The sequence below is a fragment of the Periplaneta americana genome, chromosome 17, assembly GCF_040183065.1.
Source record: "Periplaneta americana isolate PAMFEO1 chromosome 17, P.americana_PAMFEO1_priV1, whole genome shotgun sequence".
Classification (NCBI taxonomy): Eukaryota; Metazoa; Arthropoda; class Insecta; order Blattodea; family Blattidae; genus Periplaneta; species Periplaneta americana.
In genome coordinates, this window is record NC_091133.1 from 60,497,061 (window position 1) to 60,522,206 (window position 25,146).

At 35.8% G+C, this 25,146-nt stretch overlaps 1 non-coding gene across 1 annotated transcript; it reads left to right on the forward strand.

The window, feature by feature from the left end:
• The first annotated feature begins 24,819 nt into the window (after positions 1-24,819).
• TRNAS-ACU (transfer RNA serine (anticodon ACU)) lies at positions 24,820-24,892 on the forward strand. The gene has a single exon. It is a non-coding gene; the product is annotated as a tRNA-Ser (tRNA).
• Positions 24,893-25,146: the final 254 nt, after the last annotated feature.

Consider the following 25,146-nt stretch of genomic DNA (forward strand, 5'->3'; position numbering starts at 1 on the left):
GTAGTAGTGTTGCATTTTGGTTCAATCAATCTTAAAGAATTCATACCTTTCGTTTCATAACTATGAAAATACAATACAAAATTATCTCGATTTTCATGTATGAATTTTATTAATACAATATAATAAATTTGTCTTATTTTAAGAACATTAAAGTCTCAAACAATTTTTGAGATGGAAAATCAATTGGTTTATGAAGACATATTTTAATTATTTTCTTCTGTAATAAATAAAGTGGATTAAAATTGGATTTCAATAAGCTACCCCATCCTATAATTCCATACATAGGCCTAATTACCGATTGAAATAAAGTTAAGTATATTGTGCGTAATAAACTTATTGATAAGTAATTCTTCAATAAAACAAAATAATATGTTATTTTACGTAATTTATTACAAAGGTAATTAATGTGTTGGTTCCATTTTAAATGATTGTCAAAAATTGTGCCTAAATATTTAACTTCAGAGGACTCCTTAATAAATGGACATTTACACTGTATAAGGCAAAAATAAAATTAGAGTTATTTTTTCAGATAATGGGAATGGAATAATTATGATTTTCTCTTCATTGATAGAAAGATAATTTATTTCGAACCATTTTTTTTATTAATGTAAGTCCATTATTTGAATTATTATATGCATCATACGAGGTTTTTTTTCACCAAAAAGTAAAACTGTGTCATCTGCATACGAATAATGAACACCATTGTATTGTTTACTTTCATTACACACTTCTCGATTGTTCGTAATCATATTGTGTTCTGATAGTCTTATAATTCATATATAAATGTACGTTATATGCGATCACTCAAATTATTTTAATTTCTTGTATTTATAAATGAAACTATTTAAAATAAATGCTTTCCATTTATATTGCCATGGAATTTTATTAATTTTCTTCCATGATAATAATTTATTACGTTGTATAAAATCGTGTGAAATTTGTATTTCGATGCGAAGTAAATTACACCGTCAAATATGTACAATGTAATTTACGCGACGAACTCTGCTGAGATGTATATAGATTTTATAAGGAACGGCAGATTTTCGGCAGAGATAGTCTATGGTATATGAATCTGACTTCTGGAAAGGAATGCGTAGTAGGTATGGCGAATGGTGGGACTGGCTTAGTGAATTACAGTGGGGACGCAATTCATTCCATCACAGATGCACAAAAAGCTTCTTTGAGCTAACACGATTAGATTTGCTTCATTTTCCGCAAAATTATATGAAAGCCAAAATACTAACATTTAAAACAAGTGATTTTCATATTTTAGCACTTAATTTTGTCAATAAGGCGTTAATACCGGTAATGTGTTCTACTCCAATAATTTGACCGCATCTATGTATTTGGATTGGGTAATATATTGAACAAATTGCCTATAATTCCTGAACTTCACTTAAATGTTGTTACTCAGCAAGTTTTATAGAGTACCCGGGAGAAAGATGTTGAAAGCCGTAAATACGAACTTGATCGCCATTTTAGATGAAATTGCTAGAGGGGTCTGTTTTCCATTATAACACTGTGGATAATATGAGATGTAAAACATTTTACAGCTTCTTCGAGCGTCTGAGAATTGTTATTAATGTTATGGATGTATGAAAGATGATAATCCCCTGATACGGGCATCTCACAGATAATTTTAAGCACAGAATTCTGCAACGAAGAAAAGTTTGATCGTCATCCGAACTCGACGAACATAAAGTCTGTAATAACAATACACAGTCATTCGATGTAAGAAAGTAATAAAAATGGAGAAAATATTAGTTCAAAGTATTTTCCATTGTGTATACTATTGAGTTACAATATATTAAAATGCGGTTAACGTTGCAAGTCGTAAAATGAATATTCTCCAGTTACATGATACTGAAATTTTTTTAGTTTGTATTTGTGATGTGTACGAGATACTACCTTCATATTGTGAAACTTATCTGCAGGATATCAAACTTCACTATAGATCTCTATTCTAAGCAAGTTTTAAAGCCATGTAATGGAATTCATCGATAGTTTTTGAAGAGGATGATTCAAGCATCTATATAAGCTATGGTGTTGGTAAGGCCGCCTCGGTAGCTTAGTTGGCATAACGCTGATTTTTTACGACCGTCGACCCCAAGTTCAAATTCCAGTGAAGATGAGTTGTATTTCATGTGGAAAAGGACAAGAACATGAGGAATTTTCTCAGATTTTCCCGTTTTCCTTGTCGTTCCGTCAAAACACTTTACAATTCCACTTTCGTTATCATTCATTCATTTAGTGTTCTGCCCAAGAACAAGCCTTTCACTGAAAACCCAGAATTCTCCAATATTTCCCATATTCTGCCTTTTTCTTCGTTTCCTTATATGACCCAAATATCTTAATGTCATCTATGATCTGATATCTTGTTCTACCCCGAACTCTTCTCCCGTTCACCATTGCTTCCAGTGCATCCTTAAGTAGGCACTTTCTTCTCAGCCAGTGGCCCAACCAATTCCTTTCCTCCTTCCTGATCAGTTTCAGCATCATTCTTTCTTCACCCACTCTTTTCAACATAGCTTCATTTCTTATTTTGTCTATCCACTTCACACATTCCATTCTTCTCCATATCCACATTTCAAATGCTTCTATTCGCTTCTCTTCACTTCGTCGTAATCTTCATGTTTCTGCCTCATACAATGCCACACTCCATACAAAGCACTTCACTAGTCTCTTCCTTAGTTCTTTTTCCAGAAGTCAGCAGAAAATTCTCCTTTTTCTATTAAAATATTCCTTGGCGATTGCTCTCCTTCTGGAAAAATAGAATACCACTTCTTTCCGCATGACGCCGAATCGATTGTCTACAAAAATGAGCGTTCCTTGATAATTTTCCAAAGACTGGTAAAGTGGTGTTGGTGGTGGTAGTGATGATGGTGATGGTGGAGGTGGTGGTGTGTAGACTATTCTTAGGTTTGCATAAGCAGAGCCTCCTAAGTTCTTGTCTTCCTAAAGTCACTAGGCCTATTGAAATAGATCTGTGAGCTACTGCACATTTTCACTAGTGGTAAGATGCAGTTTTGCCTAGTCTGTCAGGTAGATTCCAGCTAACTAGCTCCTAAAATCTGCTAAACGTATGAGAAAATCCGATAGAAGAAAAAAATTTTGTATTGAATTCTATAACTCTGTTTACTGTGAAGATTATTTTTTTGGTGAACATTGTATACTATACTATCTAACAAAAAGTAATTGGGCACTGTTTTTGCCCCTTTATAACCTCGTGGTACGATCTCTTGTTGCTATAACAGCAGCCACCGTGTCGGGCATGCTCTCCACTAGTTTGTGTAGGATATCCACTGGAATGCGTCGCCATTCCTCTTGTAACATGGCACTCAGTTGGACAATGGAAGTTGGCCGCATCTCCCGAGACCTCAATCGACGGTCGAATTCGTTCCAAATGTGCTCAGTGGGATTGAGATCAGGACTGTGTGCAGGCCAGTCCAACCGGTGAACATTATTGCCTGCATACCACTGCATAGTAGACGCCGAAACATGGGGCCAACTTCCATTGTGCCAGAATCAGCAGCAAATCGGCTGAGTTGGCGACACTGGTATGGTGTTGAATTTGATGGCTGGAGAGAAATAGATAGTTTGACGAATGTTTGACCCGGCTCAGCCTGGCAGTACAGTCGGCATGCAACTGATTCCGTCATGAATGCACAATAGATCTATTAGGGTTGAAATATTTAGGGATGTACCGTGTCCATCCCGAAAGAAAGCCAATACCTCCAAGCGTCTGTAGTAGCTGCACCGGTAATAAGAATATTTGTGAAGTATGGTTAAATGTTTCTTTTTTTCAATGCCGGTTATAGACTTTCGCGTCATTTAACTCTCTAGGAGGAACGCGCCGCACTTCTAAACTCTGCCGCACAACGTTGCTCTTGGTGTACCATTCAAGGTGGTCCACAGCGCGAAAGCCTAATTTTACAAGCAAGCATTCTGGTGAGCGGCAGATAAAAAAGTTATTTTTTTTTCTTCCACCATGTTAATACTGACAAAAGAAGTGCTGATACAAATTTTGACCACTCGATCGCAATTACGAGGCCGTCCAGAAAGTGATTTTCCCTGAGGTCGGTTATAGAAAAAAATTACAATTGCATGGAAAGATTTATTTAAATGGTTACAGCAATTGTTGCGCTATTTGTCTACATACTGTATCCCCCACTGGAATTGTGACATATGTCATAGCATGAGATCAATTGGACGGAGTTACACAATAAGAAACCAAGCGCCAAATCCTGTTTCGAACTATTGTCCATTGAAATAAATCTTTTTTTTTTATAAAACATTTTCTGCAAGAAGTATAATATTCATACTATTACAAAAATAGCGCAAATAATACAAAAAAGCTAATCAATTTTTGATAAGAGACCAGCAGTTGAATTAATATTTCAAAGCAAAATAAATAAATTAATTAATTTTATGCCATAAACGAATATTTGCTCATAAATAGCAGCAAAATTCAGATATCACATTCTTGATTTTTTCCCTCCGAGTTAAATTAGCCTGCCATCGACAGATTTGTACAAATATTTAATTTTTTTTTCAAATCGTCGATTGGTTTATTATTGCGTAACTCCGTCCAATTTTTGTATTCTTGTTCGTAGAAGTCAGCTGTCTGGTATCGGAACCAGCGTTTGACAGCCGTCTGCACCTCTCTGTTGATCCCATGATATGACAATGGTCTCAATTCCGGTGGGGAATATGTTGAAAAATAGCTCAGCAACTGTTGTATCTGTTCCAATAAATTTTTCCAGAGAAATTGTGTTTTCTTTCTGTCAACGATCCTTGGCGAACTTATTTTTTTCGGCTCTCGTAATTGTGGTCGAGTGGCCAAAATTTGTATAAACACTTCTTTTGACATTATTAACATAGTCAAAGAAAAAAAATAACTTTTTTATCTGCTTCCATCAGAATGTTTATTTGTTAGTTCACGAATTCAACTTGGACTCACCAGCATTCGAACCTGGACTTTCATCGTAGAAAGCCGTTCGACTAACCGTGACCTTATTGTTAAATGATAAATGACGGAAAGGAAACGGAAGTATCCGGTGAAGACCTGTCCTAATACTGTCTTTGTGTACAACAAATTCTTTTTAATTTTTACCGGTATTCAAAGCGTTGTACCCTTTTTAAACAGTATATAACTTCTAAAAAAATCATATGTTACTTCTTACTATAACTTTTATGCTGCTCTTACCGGCGTCCACTTTTAGAGGAATCCCAGTAATATTGTTATGGGCAGATTTTCACAGAGCGCCTGATCGACGTTCTTTCATGTTCATGTTTTAGCAGCTCTCGTCACTGAATGTAGTTCGGTGTCGCTGTGTGTTGTCCGCCGCAATCAGCCTCAAGCAATAAAATATCCATTTGCTTGAAGATTGGCGGTGAGGCAACTGAAATTGATCTATTCCAGGACATTAAGCCCTTGTTAGATCGTGTTACCTCCGCTGAATGACGACTCCGACCCAGAAAATGACTTCATTATCCTTCCTTGTTAATATGTGCATACCAAGGGCCGGCCGACACAGCTACAACACGCGTTTAAAATTCTATTACACACGGTGGTTCAGAAAGAAACCAACACTTCACTTCTTTACAAACATACAATTTTATTGTTGAATGTTATAAACCTGTTTTGTTTTTGATATGGTTTAAAATTAATAAAAGCATAGTTCGATTCGAATATACTTTATCTTAATAATGCTAAGTCTAGAGTTATTCCCTTTTCATTAATTTGTAAATGTAATAAATTGCCTAATTTTCCCTTAAACATTTAACTGCACAATTTACGGTTTTCTGCAATTAGCTATAATTGGACGGAGTTACGCAATAACAGACCAAGCGCCAAAAACCTGTTTCGAGACATTGACGATAGAAATAAATCTGTTTTTATTACAAAACATTTAATGCAAGAAGTATTATAACATTCATACTGTTACAAATAATAACACAAATATTTCCAGAAAAGACTAACCGATTTTTAATAAGAGACCAGCAGTTGAATTAATATTTCAAAGCAAAATAAATAAATACATTTTATGCAACAAACGAATTTTTGCTCATAAATAGCAGCAAAATTCAGATATGGGATTCTTGATTTTTTTCCGAGTTAAATTAGCCTCTCATCAACAGATTTGTGCAAATATCTCATTTTTTTGTCCAAAATCTCTTCATTCAAACCATGTTTTGTCCATTTAGTTAATTCAAAACACGTTTTGTCCAAATTCTAAATCAAAATTTACAATCTTTGATTTGAAAAATATGTTTAAACTTGATGTTAAACATTTTACATGTTTTTTCATAAAATCATTTAGTAATTTTTGTGAATGTAACTTGCAGAACAATGGAAATATACATTTTTTGCTTACTTTAAAAAATAGCATGACTGCGACAAAACACATTTTGAAAGTTACCTCCTTAATTCAGAAGTAACTTGAAACTTGGTGGGGAATAGTACATATGTATGGAAAAATCATAATTTCAGTAATATTTAAAATGCTGATGCTTAAAACGTTGTAGCTAAAATATAGCCTAAGCAATGTTTCCAGCGTTAGAATGCATCATTTAAGAATAGTCTGATGTGTGAGATTAACTTTAATGTGTATGGTGTTTTCTTTACTCTACATTACATACTATGTAAAATATATTAAACTTACATCTCAAAAACAAATGAAGACTGGATATCAAAAAGGCTATAAGTGCCAATATCGTTGAAAATTAGTTTTTTTTTTCAAAAATGAAAGTATGTCCCTGGCTTAATCTTCTAAGAAAAATAAGTCCCATTGAAATTTCATTTAGGCCGAAGCTTCTACCATAGATGTGCAAAACGTCTGATATTACATTAATAGCCTTTCAAGAAAGCTATGACATAGCCTTTTTAATGTTCAGTCTTCAAATTACATCAGAAAGCTGAGCTGTAATTAGTTGAAACTGAACGAATTCTTATACGGGATTGGTCACTGATTGAATGGGCGAAATAGTGAATATTATTTAGCATTATTTTGATGGTTGTGTTTTCGATCTCAGAAAAGGTTGGATATAATATTATAATTTCAGATAAAGATCTGTCTCAACTTACGCAGGATTATATTATGTGGAATTTAGAACCGGTACAATCCTTTTCTTATAATCTATGGAGCAGAGTAGGTATGACAACATGTATTATTTAATAAGAAGGAAGCTTTATTGCGGTTTATCGACAAACGACAAGAGCTTGTCAAGGCGCAAATTGAATTTTCAATTTATTTCCCCGAGTCCTGCTATCAAGTGGTGTTCAGTCTTGTATAATTTATAACCTGAACCGTCCTCGTCTCGAAGAGATCTTAAAGCGTTAGTCATCTCTTACCAAAAGCAGGAACTATAGTAGAAATAAAAACACAATAGAAAATAAAATTACATAAGTCTCTTTGAAATGTACGGTATATGTGAATTTAGCAAAATCTATCACGTAAGAAATGCAACGAAGTGTTTAAGGGACATATAATTGAAGTGTTTAGAGCCATAGTGGGCCAAGCGCCATATATAATAAAACGGAGAAACCGGGGTTTAAAATGAAGTGAGTACCATAATTCAATGAAACATATAGTAAGTATTATAATGTATAAACATTAAAACGAAATGATATGTAAATCTTCATTAAACCGTGGTATTCACTTCACTTTAACTTTTGCTTTAATAAATGGCGCTTGGCCCACTATGGCTCTGACCCTTCAATTATTGTCACTGTAACAGATTTAAAACCTGTAGTAAGAATTTAACTAGCTTCACTGAAGTAAAAAGAAGTCTGTATTGGGTCTCAAAAGGTAATGATTTTTCTTACAATACAAGGCGGATCCGGTTCGATTCTCGACAGACGAATGAAGATTTATCACCTTTACGTAGGGTCTTATTTCCGTATGTTCGCCTGTGCTGTTTTAAATGCAAAATTGGGAAAAGCTATCCATATTATGAGACAATCAAATTCCGAGTGAACGATTAGCGTTGCTTAAAAATTTCAGCGAGGGCGTTTATTTTGACAAAATGAAGTCTTTATAATAATAATAATAATAATAATAATAATAATAATAATAATAATATAATAATAATAATAATGATGATGATGATGATGATGACAAAAATGATAAACGACGATAAAATTAAGTGGTACAAGATCATGGATTCAGTTGAAAACAGCGTGTAGGAAGAATAACTTCTGTTCGTCCTGGTAGTAGTAATAGGAGAATTAGGAATAGTCGGCCGGAGTAGTGGTGGTAATAACAGCATCATTGGTAGTGGCAGTGACGGTTGCGGCTGTAGTAGCAATAGCAGTAGTAGCAGATTAGATGCAGAAGCAATTGATATGGGAACTACAAGCAAAAACTTTTACGTAGCTGCTGTAAAGGAAAATAAATTCGAAGTCAGGAATGGATTACTGCAGTTGTGATCAAACTTGGGTAGAATGCTACGTTAGCCAAGCACCTTACGTTTGTTGTGTGGAAGTCAAAATATTTATCTGTGTTTCCGAATTCAGAAATTGTATAGCCTAAAGACGTTCCCTAGAAATGTAGTATTGTTAATATAACAGTTACTTTTTTCCTTATATATTTTCCATTTTTTATTTCAGTACTTGTTCTCTCATATGAGCTTTTTAAAGCACGGAACAAAATATTGTGCGATTTATATTTTGCCAGTAGGCTATAATTGAATGACAAATCTAGCACTACAGCATGAATTTCGCTCACCACTAAGCAAAGTTTAGGTACACTAAATGCAAGGTGAGTCAATGAAACGCCCGATTTTGATGCTTTCCGGAGTAGGTATACTGTAAATCTTTGCATACCTGGAGACTTCTTTAACGCAAAACCTGTTACTTCAAAGGTCTGAATCCAGATTTTTATTGCATGGGCTGATGGTATCACATCATTGCGATGGATATTGTAATGGCGTCGAAATAACTGTTGTACAGCACTGAAACTATCATTATTTTTGTAATTTGCCTTAATAGCAAAAGCACGTTGTTCACACGTCCAAATATCCATTACAAATAAATTCTGTCGAATTAAGAATAGTTTGTTGCATGTAACAATTAAAATATCCAACACCAGGGTTGCCAGATTTTAGATCTACCAAGGAGGGACATTCTTTTTCTATCATAATATAGGGTACAGAACTTATGTTTTGTCTTAAAGAAAGCATGATATGAATATGGGCAGAGTTGACATTTTCATGACTACAAAAAAAAAGGGGGGGGAATAAAAATATCTCTTTATATACAATAGAAGAAACTAATATAAATCTCAAAATTGAAATTTTAATAAAAGGAACCTACTGTATTATAGATGCATGTTTCCTAGTATAAAACAATATCTATCTGACTATAAGTTACATCACGTTTTTCTGGCATCTTTCTGAAGGGCTTGTGGCAATAATATGTTATGTCAAATTATTAACTTAGTGACTTAATAGTACTTCTGTCTCGGAGATTTCCCAGCTGTTTTTTTTATCAATTTTAAAACACAAATTCCAAAAATATGGCACCAGATGTGACAAAATATTTAAAATTAAATGTTTATTAATTCATAACAATGACATAAAATTTACTGAAACCTGAATCCGTATTCATTTTGTGCCTTAGCATTTTACTGCTCCAATCAATAATTTAACATACCGTACAGTATACATTTTCAGAGCTTCCTACATGTTTATTATTGGATTTTAGCATTTTCAACAAGCTTTTTTCCATTCTCTTTGCCATGCATTTGTGACGAATGTCTCTTTTTAAATGTTTAAAAAACATATTCACCACCGAATTAGCTGTTACAAACCTTACACTTCCCAATATAATATATATTTTTTCAATATGAAAACCGAATTGTTAAGAAAATTAATTTAAATTTCTTGTAGCCTAATTATTTCAGCCTAGATCAAAACAGTTACTAGGTAACGACGTTAATTTTCTAAAGTAAAGGCTTTTTGCGTCCCGCCTCGAATCGAAGCGGGACTCGGGACATTTACATGAAAAGCGGGACATGTTCCGCCAAATCGGAACATCTGGCAACCCTGCCAACAACAGTCGAAAAGTACACGAACCTGAAAATCGACCGTTTCATTGCCTCACCTCGTATATCTCACCGGAATATGAACCCTTATACCTTTGGAAGCTTCATACACATGTATCCGAAAAAAGAATTCAAAACAATAGTAACGATATCAAGACTGTAGCGTAACTACTGTTTCCACATATTTCTCCTCCTACTCCATACCTATATTCATGCAACCGGGTTTATTTTGTAACCAGTTTTGAAATTACCCGGACACCCTTACACCCTATCTCTCCATTTACACTCCTCCCCCATGTTTTCACCCCCTCTTCTGATTCACAGTCACCCCCATCTATTGTAACGTCCCATGTTGCGTTTCCCACACAGCATGTTGAATTGAGCAACAATATGTATGTTTGCCCTATACAATCATTGTTATTAGTATTACAATTTAGACAAAATTGCTTTCCACCAATAACAACACTGCCGGCTTGAAATATATTATGTTCCGTAGTAAAACACGCATATTTTCAACAATGGAGCTAATGTGTACATTGGCAGAGGCGCGAATAGATACGGAACCTATTCAAAGCGGATGTCTATTCCCTCTCGTCCCTCTTTTATGGTTTATTGATGCCGGTCGAACCATTTTCAGTTCGTTTCTCAATTGCATAAACAGAGTTCAATAAAGGATTTTGAAAATTACTTTAAATAGAAATGGAATGTTTCAAAGCTACATTTAACAAGCAGTTCGTGTGTATATATTCCAAGCATGTTTGGTTTCCGAACTGTGATTGTTTTAGGATAATTATATATACAGTCAACTCCGGTTATAGTGAACCTCTGCGGATCAGCATATTTCGTTCATTATATCCGAGGTTCACTAAAACCGAAGTGTCTGTTTTTATTCTGTTGACGTTGCTATACATACAGTAATACCCGTTTGGGACAGACCACGTTGAATATTAGTACTAAAGTTCGCTTTACCTTCCAACTTAAACACTTTATGCTTTGGCATCCTGATGTTCACAGTTCGAAACTTGAATCTAATCTGGCCATATAAGTAGTAGGCACTGACTGATTTCGCACCTCTTTCCACTAGAGGTATGCTACTGTCTACTCGGCCTTTGAATTTCCCCGGGTTCACTTTTACAAAGATCACAACTTCTAATCACTAGATTGTGCACCAATATGCCTGGGTTTAATCCCAAATCTCTCCGCAGTGCACATGAAGAGAAGGCATATGTCACTGATGATAGTGATTCGTCCGTCGGATGGGGACGTTAAGCCTGTCGGACCCCATGGTGCTATTCGACAGGAGTAGGCTACGTGCCAGCAACGGGTTTTCCCTTCTCCCTTCCTCATCTTCATCATCACTCATTCCAGACACTACACTTACACGAACACTTACACATACACTCACCCTAGTACATGACATAACTCTTCACAAATACACATCATGTACAGTGTGACCCGCCGAAGTGGTGTACAACTAGAAAATGGGTCACAGTTCTGCCATCTATCCGCATCATGCGGAACCCGAATCACGCAAGTGAAGTGGGTGGACATTGGATACACACACACACTTTTACAAAGATGCGGGAGAAGGGATTGAGGACCATTATACTGTAATCCTTCTTGTATTTACCCTTTGGTCATCACTCTACTCCCTTTTACAGAAGAAAACACTTTTTCTTCCTATTCTTCTAATAACCTCTTTTAAAGGAGTAAGAACTAATCCTTCCTTTATCCCTCACTGCATAGCTATTCTTTTTAATATATTTAAAGCTGTCCAGGAAGCTGAACAAATCGTTCGTCTTTCAATGCACTTAAGGAGTAAAAGGTTTGAGATTTTGTTCTGAACATATTCTTGGAAGTTCATAGGAGAAAGGGTTTCCTAAATTAGGTACCATTTTGGCCATTTTAAAATTACATTTTCTTGGGGACGTTACATTTTTAGGTTCACCGAAGTGAGAGTTCACTATAAACGGAAATATTAAAGTACTTTTAATATATGCGGGTCGAGACCAACGATGTAGGTTCACTATAGCCGAATGTTCACTATAACCGAGTTAACTATATCCAGAGCTAACTGTACATTTTTATTTTTCCGTGTTTACCTCTAATGCATTGCCATATAGGACGTGTGTCCTAAGTGCTACCATAGAAAATGAATGTAATTGTTTACAGAGGTTCAGAATCTGCCTTGAATTCCGACATAGAATCGTAAAATATATCATCATTAAAAACCTGTTTATTAATTCATGACATCCTATTTATTTTAAACGATTATTTAACAATGGCCCAGAAAGGTAAACCACAACATCTTATAACCGTGATAAAAATCATAAAATTGTAATACAAACAGTATCAAATAACAGCAAGAATAATATTGCAAAAATAAACTAAGGAATAACATATTTATACATCTTGATTACACAACTTTTAACACCATATCATTTCGAAAAACGTATTATTTGTCTTTCTTGTTTTAAATTTTATATCACCTTGTTAACATGTTTCAGCCTGCTATTGGCCATCATCAGAACTGGTTGTTGCTGGTCTTGGCGCCTTTTGTTTTGTTGCCTGTGGGGGTGTGTTTGTGTAGTGTAAATGCGGAGACAAAGAGTGTGTGTGTTCTGAAATTGAGTTGTGTGTTGAGAATTTCTTTTGGATGTGTTTTTGTGTGTTTCTATATTTCTATTGTTCTAGTGTGTTTAGTTCATGGCTTTGTGGTTGGATGTGTAGAATTTCCATGTCTGTGTTGATGTCCCTGGATGTCTGTGATGTTTTCTTCATATGCAGAAAGACAATAACATATTTATGGATGAAGTCGTGAAAACATGGATTACGGAACTAGATGAACATTAATTTAAAATTAATTTGCTGCTCAGAAGATATAATCTGCAAAGAGTCTTATTCAAATTAAATATAAGTAAAAATTAACATTGAGCACCTCCTATGAACGAATGTTCAGATCTCAGAAAGTACGTGTTGTAGGACCCATGTTTATTAGACATTATTCTCTTGTTTTGATGCATACTAGCACCTCCTAAAATATCGGATACCTTTTTCTATCACCCTGTAAATAGTTATAATCCTAGTCAATACAAACATAAAATAATCCAACTAGTAGACACAACTTTAAATTAATTTTGCAGCATCCGCTTCATTTGCAGACCTTGCGGAACGTATTTTATTATCGACACAAAATGCCGCGGTTAAGTCTTTATAATGTATCTGCTTATGAAGTAGCATATTGTGTTATTTTCTGAATACAGGATACACAACACTGGTATAATGCAAAGGGATCCATTTTTTAAAGTTCCTTTTTTCTGAGTACCATTGGAAAAGTATCCACTGAACATACATGTAGCAAATTATAATATTTACTACAATGTCGAAAAGATGTTATTGGTGGTGGATGGCACTTGAGTCGAAAGGGAAGTCGACGTTTCACAGTAAGGTTATCGCTATAGTTGTCATCTTTTTCAGGACAGGCCATGTCACTACACTCTTTGCCATATTTGTTTGTACCTGAGCATACTTTAATGTTTCGTGTATTCTTCAAGCGAGAGATCCACACATACAGGAAAACAATACATGAAGGGTTCAGAGCCATAGTGGGCCAAGCGCCATTTATTAAAAACGAAGAAAGCAAGGGTTAAAGTTAAGTGAATACCATAATTTTCTTCATTCTCCTGTAACTTCATCCTTCTTAGCCCCAAATATTTTCCTAAGTACCTTATTGTCAAATACCCTTAACCTCTGTTCCTCTCTCAAAGTGAGAGTCCAAGTTTGCACAACCATACAGAATAGAACTGTTTTATAAATTCTAACTTTCAGCGTTTTTGGGGAGCAGATTAGTCGACAAAAGCTTCTCAACCGAATAATAGACATTTCCCATATTTATTCTGCGTTTAATTTCTGCTCGAGTGTAATTTACATTTGTTACTGTTGTTGAAAAGTACTTGAATTTTTCCACCTCTTCAAAGGTTAAATTTCCAATTTTTATATTTCCATTTCGCACTATGTTCTAGTCACGAGTCATATACTTCGTTTTTTTTTTTTTTTTTGGCATTTACTTCCAAACCTATCTCTTTACCTGCTTCAAGTAAACTTCCCGTGTTTTCCCTAATAGTTTGTGGATTTTCTCCTAACATATTCACGTCATCCGCATTAACAAGCAGCTGATGTAACCCGTTCAATTCTAAACCCTGTCTTTTATCCTGGACTTTTCTAATGGGATATTCTAGAGTAGGGGAGGACACTGGGAGCGAATCCAAATTCTAAACGCGGACGTTTAATATTCATCCGTCATGGCATCAATGCTGCGCGATGTTCGGCGGAGAAGAAAGGGATTCAAGAGAAGTCACATAGCTCCCCGTGAGAGAGTAGAATTCGCTCTTGGTGCCCAGCTCTGTTCTAGAGCGAAATTAAAAATTAAAGGTGATAATGCATCTCCTTGCTTTAGCCCGGAGTGAATTGGACAGAATCTGGCCTATACGAACTCTGCTGTATGTTCCACTGAGACACATTTTAATTAATCAAACTAGTTTCATGGGAATGCCAAATTCTTAACCGAGTTATATACCTTTTTGAAATCTACGAATAACTCCCATTTTTTCTCCAATACCTATCGAATACAAAAAATCTGGTGAATAGTCGATCAATTACGCCTAAAACCGTACTGATGATCAATAAAATCCATATACGACAACATTGGGTTTTACTCACGTTGAGTAACGCATCATTGGTTGGCATGTGTTACAGTTTCTTGTGATCGGAGCGACCTCTGAGAAGGTATAATGAATAAACTAACTCGTATCTTGTCTCTTCAAAAGAAAGCGCTTTCTTGGCACCGGCTGAGTATTAACTGAACACGGAAACTACGTGCGTATCGTCACAAATTTTTGGGTCACCACACACATCGGAAATTAATTGCAAAATTGTTCCTCAAAAGAAACATGAAAATGCTGATAATATCTCTCGCTTATTTTATTTCCCTGACCTTTGCCCCGAGCCATCAGAGCAAGCGTCACTAGACCTATAGCTTGATCCGAACCTTTCACTCTGATAAGTAAAGGGCGGAAAGATGTGCGTTATGCCTTCAGTTCAGTATCAACGGACTATATACTTGTCATTCACTCACGTAAACAGCGGCAAGAGAGTACAGTCTAGTAATGAGAACCTCATCACTCCATTCAATCGATGTATAAATACTGGAATGCAGTTGTTATATAGTTATGATTTAAAAACTTACCTCAAATGTTACCTGTCACCGCCTGATGAAAAAAGGATGCATTATACTGAACCACAATATACTGCACATTCGTAAATTATCGAAAAAGAAAGTTCAACGTCTCTCACTCCAACAATTTTTCCAACATCGAAAAGCTACTTTCCGTGTTACGAGATGTTAGAGGTACAAATGAATAAAGCGCCATAGTATCGTAGTTTTTTCCTTCACTAAAAATGTTACACGTAACTGTAGGCCTATAACAGGTATTCTTTTGCAGAATTTGTGGAATTTTTCTTTCACTTTTTCACCTATAAAATGTGGATTATCAAGTTTCTTGAACGGAATATTTGCAGAAATCATATTACATAAATACACATTAAATTCAGACCGTGTGTGTTTTTCATTATTTGATGTAAAAGACCTTTGTACGTTTTCGGTATGTTTCTTGGTGTTATAATGCCGCTCTAGTAATATTTTCTACGTATTTTAATATCACATTTGCGCACTGGACAGAAAATATTTTCCCCTTGCGAAATCAAAATCTCTCTTCCGTATTTATTTCATCATAATTTTAATTCCATACCTTTCTACTTAGGCATTTTAAATCACTTTTACACAACACTACCACCTGAACAAAGACAATAAACAATATTGTAAACACCTGGCTTTCTTCTTTCTCATACGACTAGAAGTTGACACTGAAGGTCATTTGTTGGTTTCTACTTGTACTGCCGCCCTCTCGTAGTGCATTTATGTTATTGCACTTGTACCTGTGACGTCATCCATACTTCAGACCAAACTAACGTGTATCGCGTGGTAACGCACATTTTTCCGCCCTCTACTGATAAGATATCAAAGCTATGCACCTGAAAATGTAATGAACGTGACATTAATGCCTTGGTAATGCTATCAAATTCTGTGTTAATCAAGTGTAGGCAACACAAACTATATAATCTTGAAGATTAATGGTTTAACTGCTGTTAAGCTATCCCTGCCATTGAGTTACATAGTTTACATTGCATAACTCATATTGCAGTGGAATATTTAATATTCAAGGCCAATTGTTTAGAATATTTAGTTGATATACTTCTCTGGATCTTGGGAGAAGGAAGAGATGGATATGAGTGCATGTAGTTTTCTTCAGACTATATAGGTGTTTTTCACTATGCGACGGATATATCCCTGTTGATTTTAAAGCTTGTTCTGGCGGAACAAAATAGTATACCGGGGTAAATAGAGCGGGACACTGGACAAACCAGGCATGTCCAGGGGAAGTGGCTGTGAGCTACGAATAGAAAAATGAGCGTCACTAAGTCGACACATACTTTTTCATTATACATTTTACGCCTTTTACAACAATTTAGTTCTTTTTTTTATCGCGTTTGTAATAATACCATATATGATTTTTCCTGCACTATCATTTCAAAAACATTGTTACCATACACGAATGAAATAATTTAACGTTCTCCCAAATAAAGGGATGTACTTTAGTTTTCTAGGATCGCTCACAGAAGGAATTCATTATGATCTTAAAAGTAAAATTTGACTTATTTATACATTTCATGCAATTAATTTTGATAAATTGGTATAAATTATTTGCACGTATATTGTTATGATATATATTATTATTTTGATATTAAATGAACGATATTTAATGGTGATACAAGGAGTAAAATATGTAAGACATTGTTTCAGTGGTTCACCCACGCCTAAGAAATTATTCTACGACAAAGAATGCTTACCTTTCTTTAACAAAATGACTCACTCTTCTCTACCTTTGACTACTTGCTTTCATGAGACCTAAGGGCTTATAGAACTTAGAAAGTGCGCAACGAAAGTACAATTTTGTATGTAACAACAAATTTCTCCTAAAAATAATAATATGAGGACATACTGTCAACCTAATTCCATTTCTCTCTCCGTCTTATGCTAGAAATAAATTAGGAAATACCATAAGAGTCCGTTCCTAGTAAATCGCCTTTTTTATTCTTGATTTCAAATAAAAACTCGTGAAATTTGCACTAAAGTAATTAATGGATGAGAATTTGTCATTCTGAAACCATGTCAAATATTCATCTAAATATTCTCTTAAAATTGTGCAAATACGGTATATTATCTTAAAAAAAAATAAATATGTTCTTACGACATTAGTGTGCAATTAATATTCTTTTCAATGTTTATTAATTTCCATTAAGTAGAATTATGTGGATTTGAAGAAGAATGGAACGTGAAGTGGACAGACAGAATAAAAAATGAAGCTGTGCTGGAAAGAGTGCGTGAAGAAAGAATGATGCTGAAACTGACCAGGAAGAGGAAAAGGAATTTGTGAGAAAAAACTGCCTATTGAAGGATGCACTGGAAGGAATGGTGTACGGGAGAAGCGTTCGGAAAGGAAGAAGATATCGGATGATTGACGACATTAAGATATATGGATCATATGAGGAGACAAAGAGGAAGACAGAAAATAGGAAAGATTGGAGGTTAGTAGTAAGGTTATTTTACGACGCTTTAGCAACAGCTTAGGTTATTTAGCGTTTGAATGAGATGAAAGTGATAATGCCGATGAAATGAGTCCGGGGTCCAACACCGAAAGTTACCCAGCATTTGCTCATATTGGGTTGAGGGAAAACCCCGGAAAAAACCTCAACCAGGTAACTTGCCCCGACCGGGAATCGAACCCGGGCCACCTGGTTTCGCGGCTAGACGCGCTAACCGTTACTCCACAGGTGTGGACGGAAAGATTGGAGAAAGCTGGGTTTGTAGTGAAAGACCTGTCCTTAGGCAGAACACGAAATGATGGTGATGATGATGATGATGATGATGATGATGAAGTAGAATTCTAACTTTTTTATTTTCTCCATATTCTATTTTAAGAGTCTCAATAATATTTTGTAATTAGTTATACATGGGTATATACTGGTTCGCGAACCAAAATTTGTTGGAGACGTTCTTTCAAATGGAACTGTGAACCACAGATGGGTCGTGGGGTCATCATGGAGCCGAGATGACGCACATCACATCGACAATGGGAAAAGATTCATACTTTAAATATATGAAACTATGACTATCTCTTGCACGGAACATTAAAACTGTGGGTCAACCGATACTTACAACAAGTTCAGCTTGATTATTGATTAATGAAACAAGTTCCTCAAGAATTAAATAGAGTGGGGAAAAAGTAAAATTGAAGCTTCCGATGTCATTGTCAATATGTTGCGAAATACGTTTTCCCTTGCGTATCTCGAAATATTTAAAAATTCCTATTTCCTTTATGTGATTGATAGAACGACCCAAAATATTCAATGGAGAAACTAGAAGAAGAAGAAAAAAGTATTTCAGATATTCCATTCCAGTGACGGGGAATGCCGGTGAATTGGAATTTTCTCGCAGGCACCCATAATTCATAGCCTGACATCCAGAGGACGGCACTAGATATATGAGCAACCACGTGACCCCTTATAAGTATCGGCGTGGAATTCGTTCCGGAGAGCGGAAGGTCGAGTTCTAAATATTGAACAGCCGGATAAAGTATACAATACGGCACGAAAGTCTGTAAGCGATGATAAGGAAGATTACATAGTTTGCAAATGTGATGAGATTAAACCAGTCCCGCTTGAGATTTGTGTTCGTGCATGTATACTGTATGTGGAATACATTACTCTTAAATGTGTGTTTCTCTCCTAAAATTCTCGGTTTATAAATTCCAATCCAATCAGTGAGTGATGAGTTAGTGAATTAATTGCAATCTCTCAATTGTTCTAGTCTAGTCAGCCGATCTTTCAATTTCATCCTAGTCAGCCTGTGTCTCAGTTCCAGTCTATAGTCTGCGTCAATTGAATATTTACTTCAAGGTCAATGCATAGTTGTTGCTTTGGTTCAGTCATAAGGGGTGCTATGAATAGACATTTCGCTAGCCCGCGCTACGAGCGTGCTAAACTAGCTCCGGCTATCGACTGATTACTTTTCCAGGATTCATATCATATTATATCGCTAACACTGGTTTATGAATACGAAAAACGTTAGTTCGCTGATCATCCACTGGAAGCCCGCGCTAAGAATGTCTATGAATATGTTTACGGAAAGAGAATTTCCAGCGAACTTTGTGCGTTGTGTGCTACAGCCCTGAATAACATTGACCTATATATATATATATTATATATATATATATATATATATATATATATATATATATATATATATTTTACTACACAAGTTATACTACACAAAATAGATTAATCCCAAGTGCAGGGCTGGGCACCAAGAGCGGATTCTAGTGTCTCATGGGGAGCCATACGACTTCTCTTCAACCCCTTTCTTCCCCGCCGAACATCGCAGCGTTAATTCCGTGATGGATGAATATTAAGCGTCCTCGTTTAGAGTCTGGATTCGCTCTCGGTGCCCAGCCCTGCCCTAGTACAGTATAACAGTCTTTTAAGAAATATAACCATTATGAAAACATTGGCCCCTAATGTTTAATACTATATAGTCTACTGCTAATTCCACAATTTGGGACATCTGACCTATTTCTACGGCTGACAACTAAGATCCAGAATACATAACAGATGTTAAATTAAAAATAAATACAATATGATTCGCGGAGAGAATATGGAACAATGATAAATTTAAAAATAAAGTACAATTTGATTTCGAAGAAACATGAGGTGGAGTATCGGTTAGCACGTCTAACCGCGAAACCAGGTGGCCCGGGTTCGATTCCCGGTCGGGGCACGTTACCTGGTTGAGGTTTTTTCCGGGGTTTTCCCTCAACCCAATATGAGCAAATGCTGGGTAACTTTCGGTGTTGGACCCCGGACTCATTTCACCGGCATTATCACCGTCATCTCATTCAGACGCTATATAACCTGATATGTTGATAAAGCGTCGTAAAATAATCTACTAAAAAAACATGAGAAGAAAGTACAATGAAGAGTAATGAAATGAAGCAATATATATATATATATATATATATATATATATATATATATATATATATATATATATATATTACGTGGTGTTATACAAGTGATTGTGTAAAATGGATAATGAATCTCTCAATACCATTAGACAAATTTTGTTAATGTCCTCATTAGAAAAATTAAGAGAAACGAGAATGGCTTTGGTTAACTTAAATGTAGTTCCCCTAGCGCCAAAAAGAAGTCCTCTCACTGAAATGAGGAATACATGGATTGTAAATAGATTCCTTTCATCATTAACGTTATTGGCTTGTTGATCATCCTTCTCAAAACGGACAGTGGGGTCAAGAATGAGGCTTCTTTAATTCCCGCGATCGATGGCTATAATGTCTGCTCTTCTGGGTGACCCATTCTCAGTGAAGCAGTGCAATTCTTCGTAAACCTCCCACTTTGCCTTCCGAAGAGTGGTTGCGATGGAGCTTCTCACTTTATGGTGGCTATTGTTCCTCAGTAGTTCTCCTTTAGGGCAATAACCCAAAACATACCGAAGGTTTTCTACTTCGCTGCATCCTGGATGACGACAGTTTTGATCTTGGAAAGAACAACCTGGCACAGATCGTACTGCTGCGATGTTTGTGGACATCTTTATGGCATTGGCCCACTCTGAGGATGATATCCCTCTTTTACTACTAATCCAAGAGTTTTTTTTTTTCGATCTTCATAAAATAGTTTAGTCCTCCGTGTAATACAATCGTTATTTAAAATATTAGAAATATGCACATCGTGCAAACGTTGACTCATAAATGTTTAATATACGCTTTCACAAAATAGATTAATTCCCAGTACAATACAGTTGTTCTTTAAAAAACAGAAATGTATGATTTCGAGATATTTTCCATATATATTAAATATAATATGACTGCGCAAAATAGATTAACCTCAATAAAATATAACCGTTCTTTGAAGAAATGAGAAATATACCCATTATGAAAACATTGGCCCATGCATGTTAAATATGTAGTGCAAATATTTTATTTTTCCATGCTCGCGGATATAGAGTTGAAGCGGCAGAGCACAGCGCAACTGTCCACATACGGGGGTGGAAAGATCAAATTATTCACTGTAATGTCTGCAAGGCAATATATAACGGCGCAACACAGTTTTATCGAAGTCGCCGAGATCTGTCACATGACGATATCGTTTGAGTGCTAGGAGAAGAAAGTTTAACAAGATGTTCTGTAGATTTTAGCACTTCCTCGGAACTTTGTTTATATTTCGATTGGAAATTTCACACATTTTTGCAGCAGATCTTGAGACTTCCTAAATTCAATGGTGGCAATTTTTTCGATATGTTAAACAAGATCTTTAAGAATGTTATACACATTGTAAACGGTTTTTTTGCTGTGTCTTCGCAAATCAGATTGCCCCATTCGTTTGCCTTTTTTAACTGATGTCCTGTAGATAGCGGATGATCCAGCCTAACCCTCCATAATGGCAAAATAAGCAATAAACTAAATTAGCTAAAATAAAAATGAAAAATAATAAAACAATACATTACACACGAATTTAGAGAGCAATGATACTGCACAATTAACACGCTGCTTTCAGTAAAAGACTGATGTTTTCCTTATATGCATATAGCACCACCATTTGACATCGCGTGACCTATGTTGATTCAAGACTACGTAGTTTGAGGTAGAGATAACGCATATACTCGCAACATTGCACGTAGTTTTAAGGTTCGCGGGACGGCGGGAGAAGCCTTTGGATTTGACCTTCAGATTCATTTTCTACTGACGCGGAGTTAAGTCAGCTGGTCTCTCAATTCCAGTCTAGTCAGTAGATGAGTCATGCAGTCAATGAATCATTTAATTACATTTTATCATTTACCCATTTCCAGCCCATTAAGTTAATGTCAGTAGTTCATATCTTCCATGTGCCTTAATGTCGTATAGATAGTATAATTATAACTTTACATAAAACAAAAGTTTAAATTTGGAAATAATTTATTTGATATTATCGTAATTTTTAAAATAGAATCATGAATACAATAAATATGTCATTACAAATATCAGATTCCATTTCCCCATGTTTTGAGGCTGTATACACGAATGTAAGTTAAAGTTACAAAAGAAAAACTAGTAACATATTCAGATGAAGGTTATTTGATGGAAATTACCCATACTGTGTTGAACAATTCTGTCGGTATTGAAAATGTCTTCAATTCTTTTCTCAATATACAAAGTTTTGTAACATTACGTATACGCAGCGCAATTCTAAATATAATTAAGTCCAATATAAGTTCCATTATCCAGAAACTTTACAAAAAATTAATACTAAAACTTTTATCTTAATTACTTTTGCAAAAGAAATTAACGATAGGAAATTTAAGTTAAATTTATGTTACTATGGTTACCGTATCACCAAATATTATGAAAATCTAACGCCTATTAAATTCTAACTTTAAAATCAGGCGTTCTCTGTACTCTTGTGAACTCATTTTATGTGGGTTTAGTTTATCTATTTTCCCTCACTCGTATGCTGTAATATTAACTCGTAAAAGTTACTGAATTCAAAACCCCTAATGTTCCCAATTTGCGCTGCCGTATGACGATTTAGTGCACTGGACTCTAATAATCATAATATTATTCTGCAGTGTCGAATATGAGGTCAACACAAGCACCGGCACATGCTCGAACAAGCATTGTCTTTCTCGGAAAATTGAACTCTATTATTGTTACAGCCTCACACGTAGCGATGCCCCGGCCTTAATGCGATATGGAGGATGTGTGCTCGCTAACGATGGGATTGTTATAGGTTGGATAACGTTTCCTGCTGCGAAGTGGCAGGAAATTATATAAAAGTACCGGATTCAATACTTTACGGGATTTTTGTGTTAACAAATACTTCAGTGTGATTGTTTTGTAATTTTGTGGCATTTTTCCTATCATACATGTGTAACAGACCACACATTACTTTATTAAAATTATCGTTAGTTGATTGCGATATATTGAATTAGAAATATAGATAGATAAATGTATTAATTGAGGAATATTACACGTGCAGATGTGATATTATCATAATTATCTCTTAAATCCAATGTACGAGTCTTCTGACCGTACGTACTTTGTATCTAAAACAAGTCCTACTTTGTAGGTTTCACCCTCCTCACCTACAGTTAGATCCAACCAGTCTCCAAAAGAACACAAAAATAAAAATAAAAATGACACAAACAAAACACATTACATAATATATCCTAACCTAAACATGCATAAAAGTGTATAATTAAGTATCCCTTCGTCAGTTTGCATCACGAACTTCAACAGCTGGAGTTCTAATCTGTCTGGCCTTCAAGAGGAACAATCCAATCCTTTGTTCCCATTCTCTATTCCCCATGAGGTCAAGACATGCAAGCGAACTCCTATTGCATCGAGGGTGGTAGATATTGTTTTCCGGATATGTTCCAATTCGACACACTGTAATAAAATATGTGTCCAGGAGTCCTTTTCTCCTCACAGTGGACAAAGGCGCTCTCTTTCGTTAACAATTTTTTTACCCTTCCACGTCCCCAATCTTAGACACGCTAAATCTGCTCTGTTGTCTTTGTTACAAGAATTTATGTAGTCACACCTCCCCCAGTTAAGCGTGAGATCTGATTGTAAATGTAGTGAGGACTTTTCTGAACATGGGAGCTCAATCTCTTGCCTCTCGTTATCAATTAAACGCATCTTCACATTACTCCATATACTCCTTCTGTTATTCTCTCCTTTTCCCCTACACCCATCCCATTCCTATATGATGCAGCCCTCTCTGCAGTTTATAAACCCACCCTTCTCTTTGTGAAACTTTGTAGCAAATCGACCGTAAAAGCGACTGGTCTCCAAATATAATTTTTAACCAGTATTTTATCACCCTAACTTTCATATTAATTCGTTCGTTTTGAAATCCAAACTCTTTAGTACCCAGAAGAATTAGAAATATGTATGTATTATAACCATGATATAACGAAATGGGCTTAATATAATATCACAGAAAGTACTGAACTGCAAATTTGAAACTTTTGAACCGAAAATTAAATTTAAATTATTATTTGTGGCATGTTTTAATTTCTGGACGGCTGGGAACATAACGAAGACATATAAAAGTAGGGAGAAAGAGAGTCGTGTGTGTGTGTGTGTGTGTGTGTATACTGTATATGTCTATATTATGAACACCTGCATTACACGGTATGTAGAATTGTAAATTGTCCTACGTTAACACCTGCTGTAAACTGAATGCAAGTAAATTTAGTAGACCTAATTAGTTGTATCCTAACCTAAGACACGTAGCTCCTAAATGACGCGTCAAACAACTTGGGTTGTCTGACAAAAAATGGAACCTCAGAGATTGGTGTAGAAGTTCTCAATCACCCTACAGATATATCAATTAGTAGCCTAAATGACAGTGTGATTTGAGGGTCAGAAAGATTTTACATAGACGGAGACAATGAATAATTTCAAGGGAAAATTTACTATTTAGATAACAAAAAACCACAAATTTAATTCGCACAGTAAGTGTGCACGCAGTGCTGGGCTCTGGCGTTCTGTCAGTCCACTTGAGGTATGTGGATATAAGGATAAAACTGATCTGGTATAGTTCCTGGGTAGCTCAGTCGGTATAGCGTTGGCGCACTCAGCCAATGGATCCGGGTTCGATGCCCGGCCCGGGAACAATTTTTTCCTTTGAAATTATTCAAGTCAGTTTTACAACGAGCTTACCTCAAAAGCCCGATTTATACGTAGAGATATGTCAGAGATATTAGCAGACAGCTAGAGATGTCCGCAAAGTCGGAGTCACAGAGATCTGCGGAGTCCGAGTCGGAGGTGTAGGCGCGGATTCAGAGTCGGAAGTGTGGGCGCAGAGTCCGAGTCGGAGGTGTAGACGCGTAGTCCCAGTCGGAGTTGTAGACGTGTAGCCCCAGCCG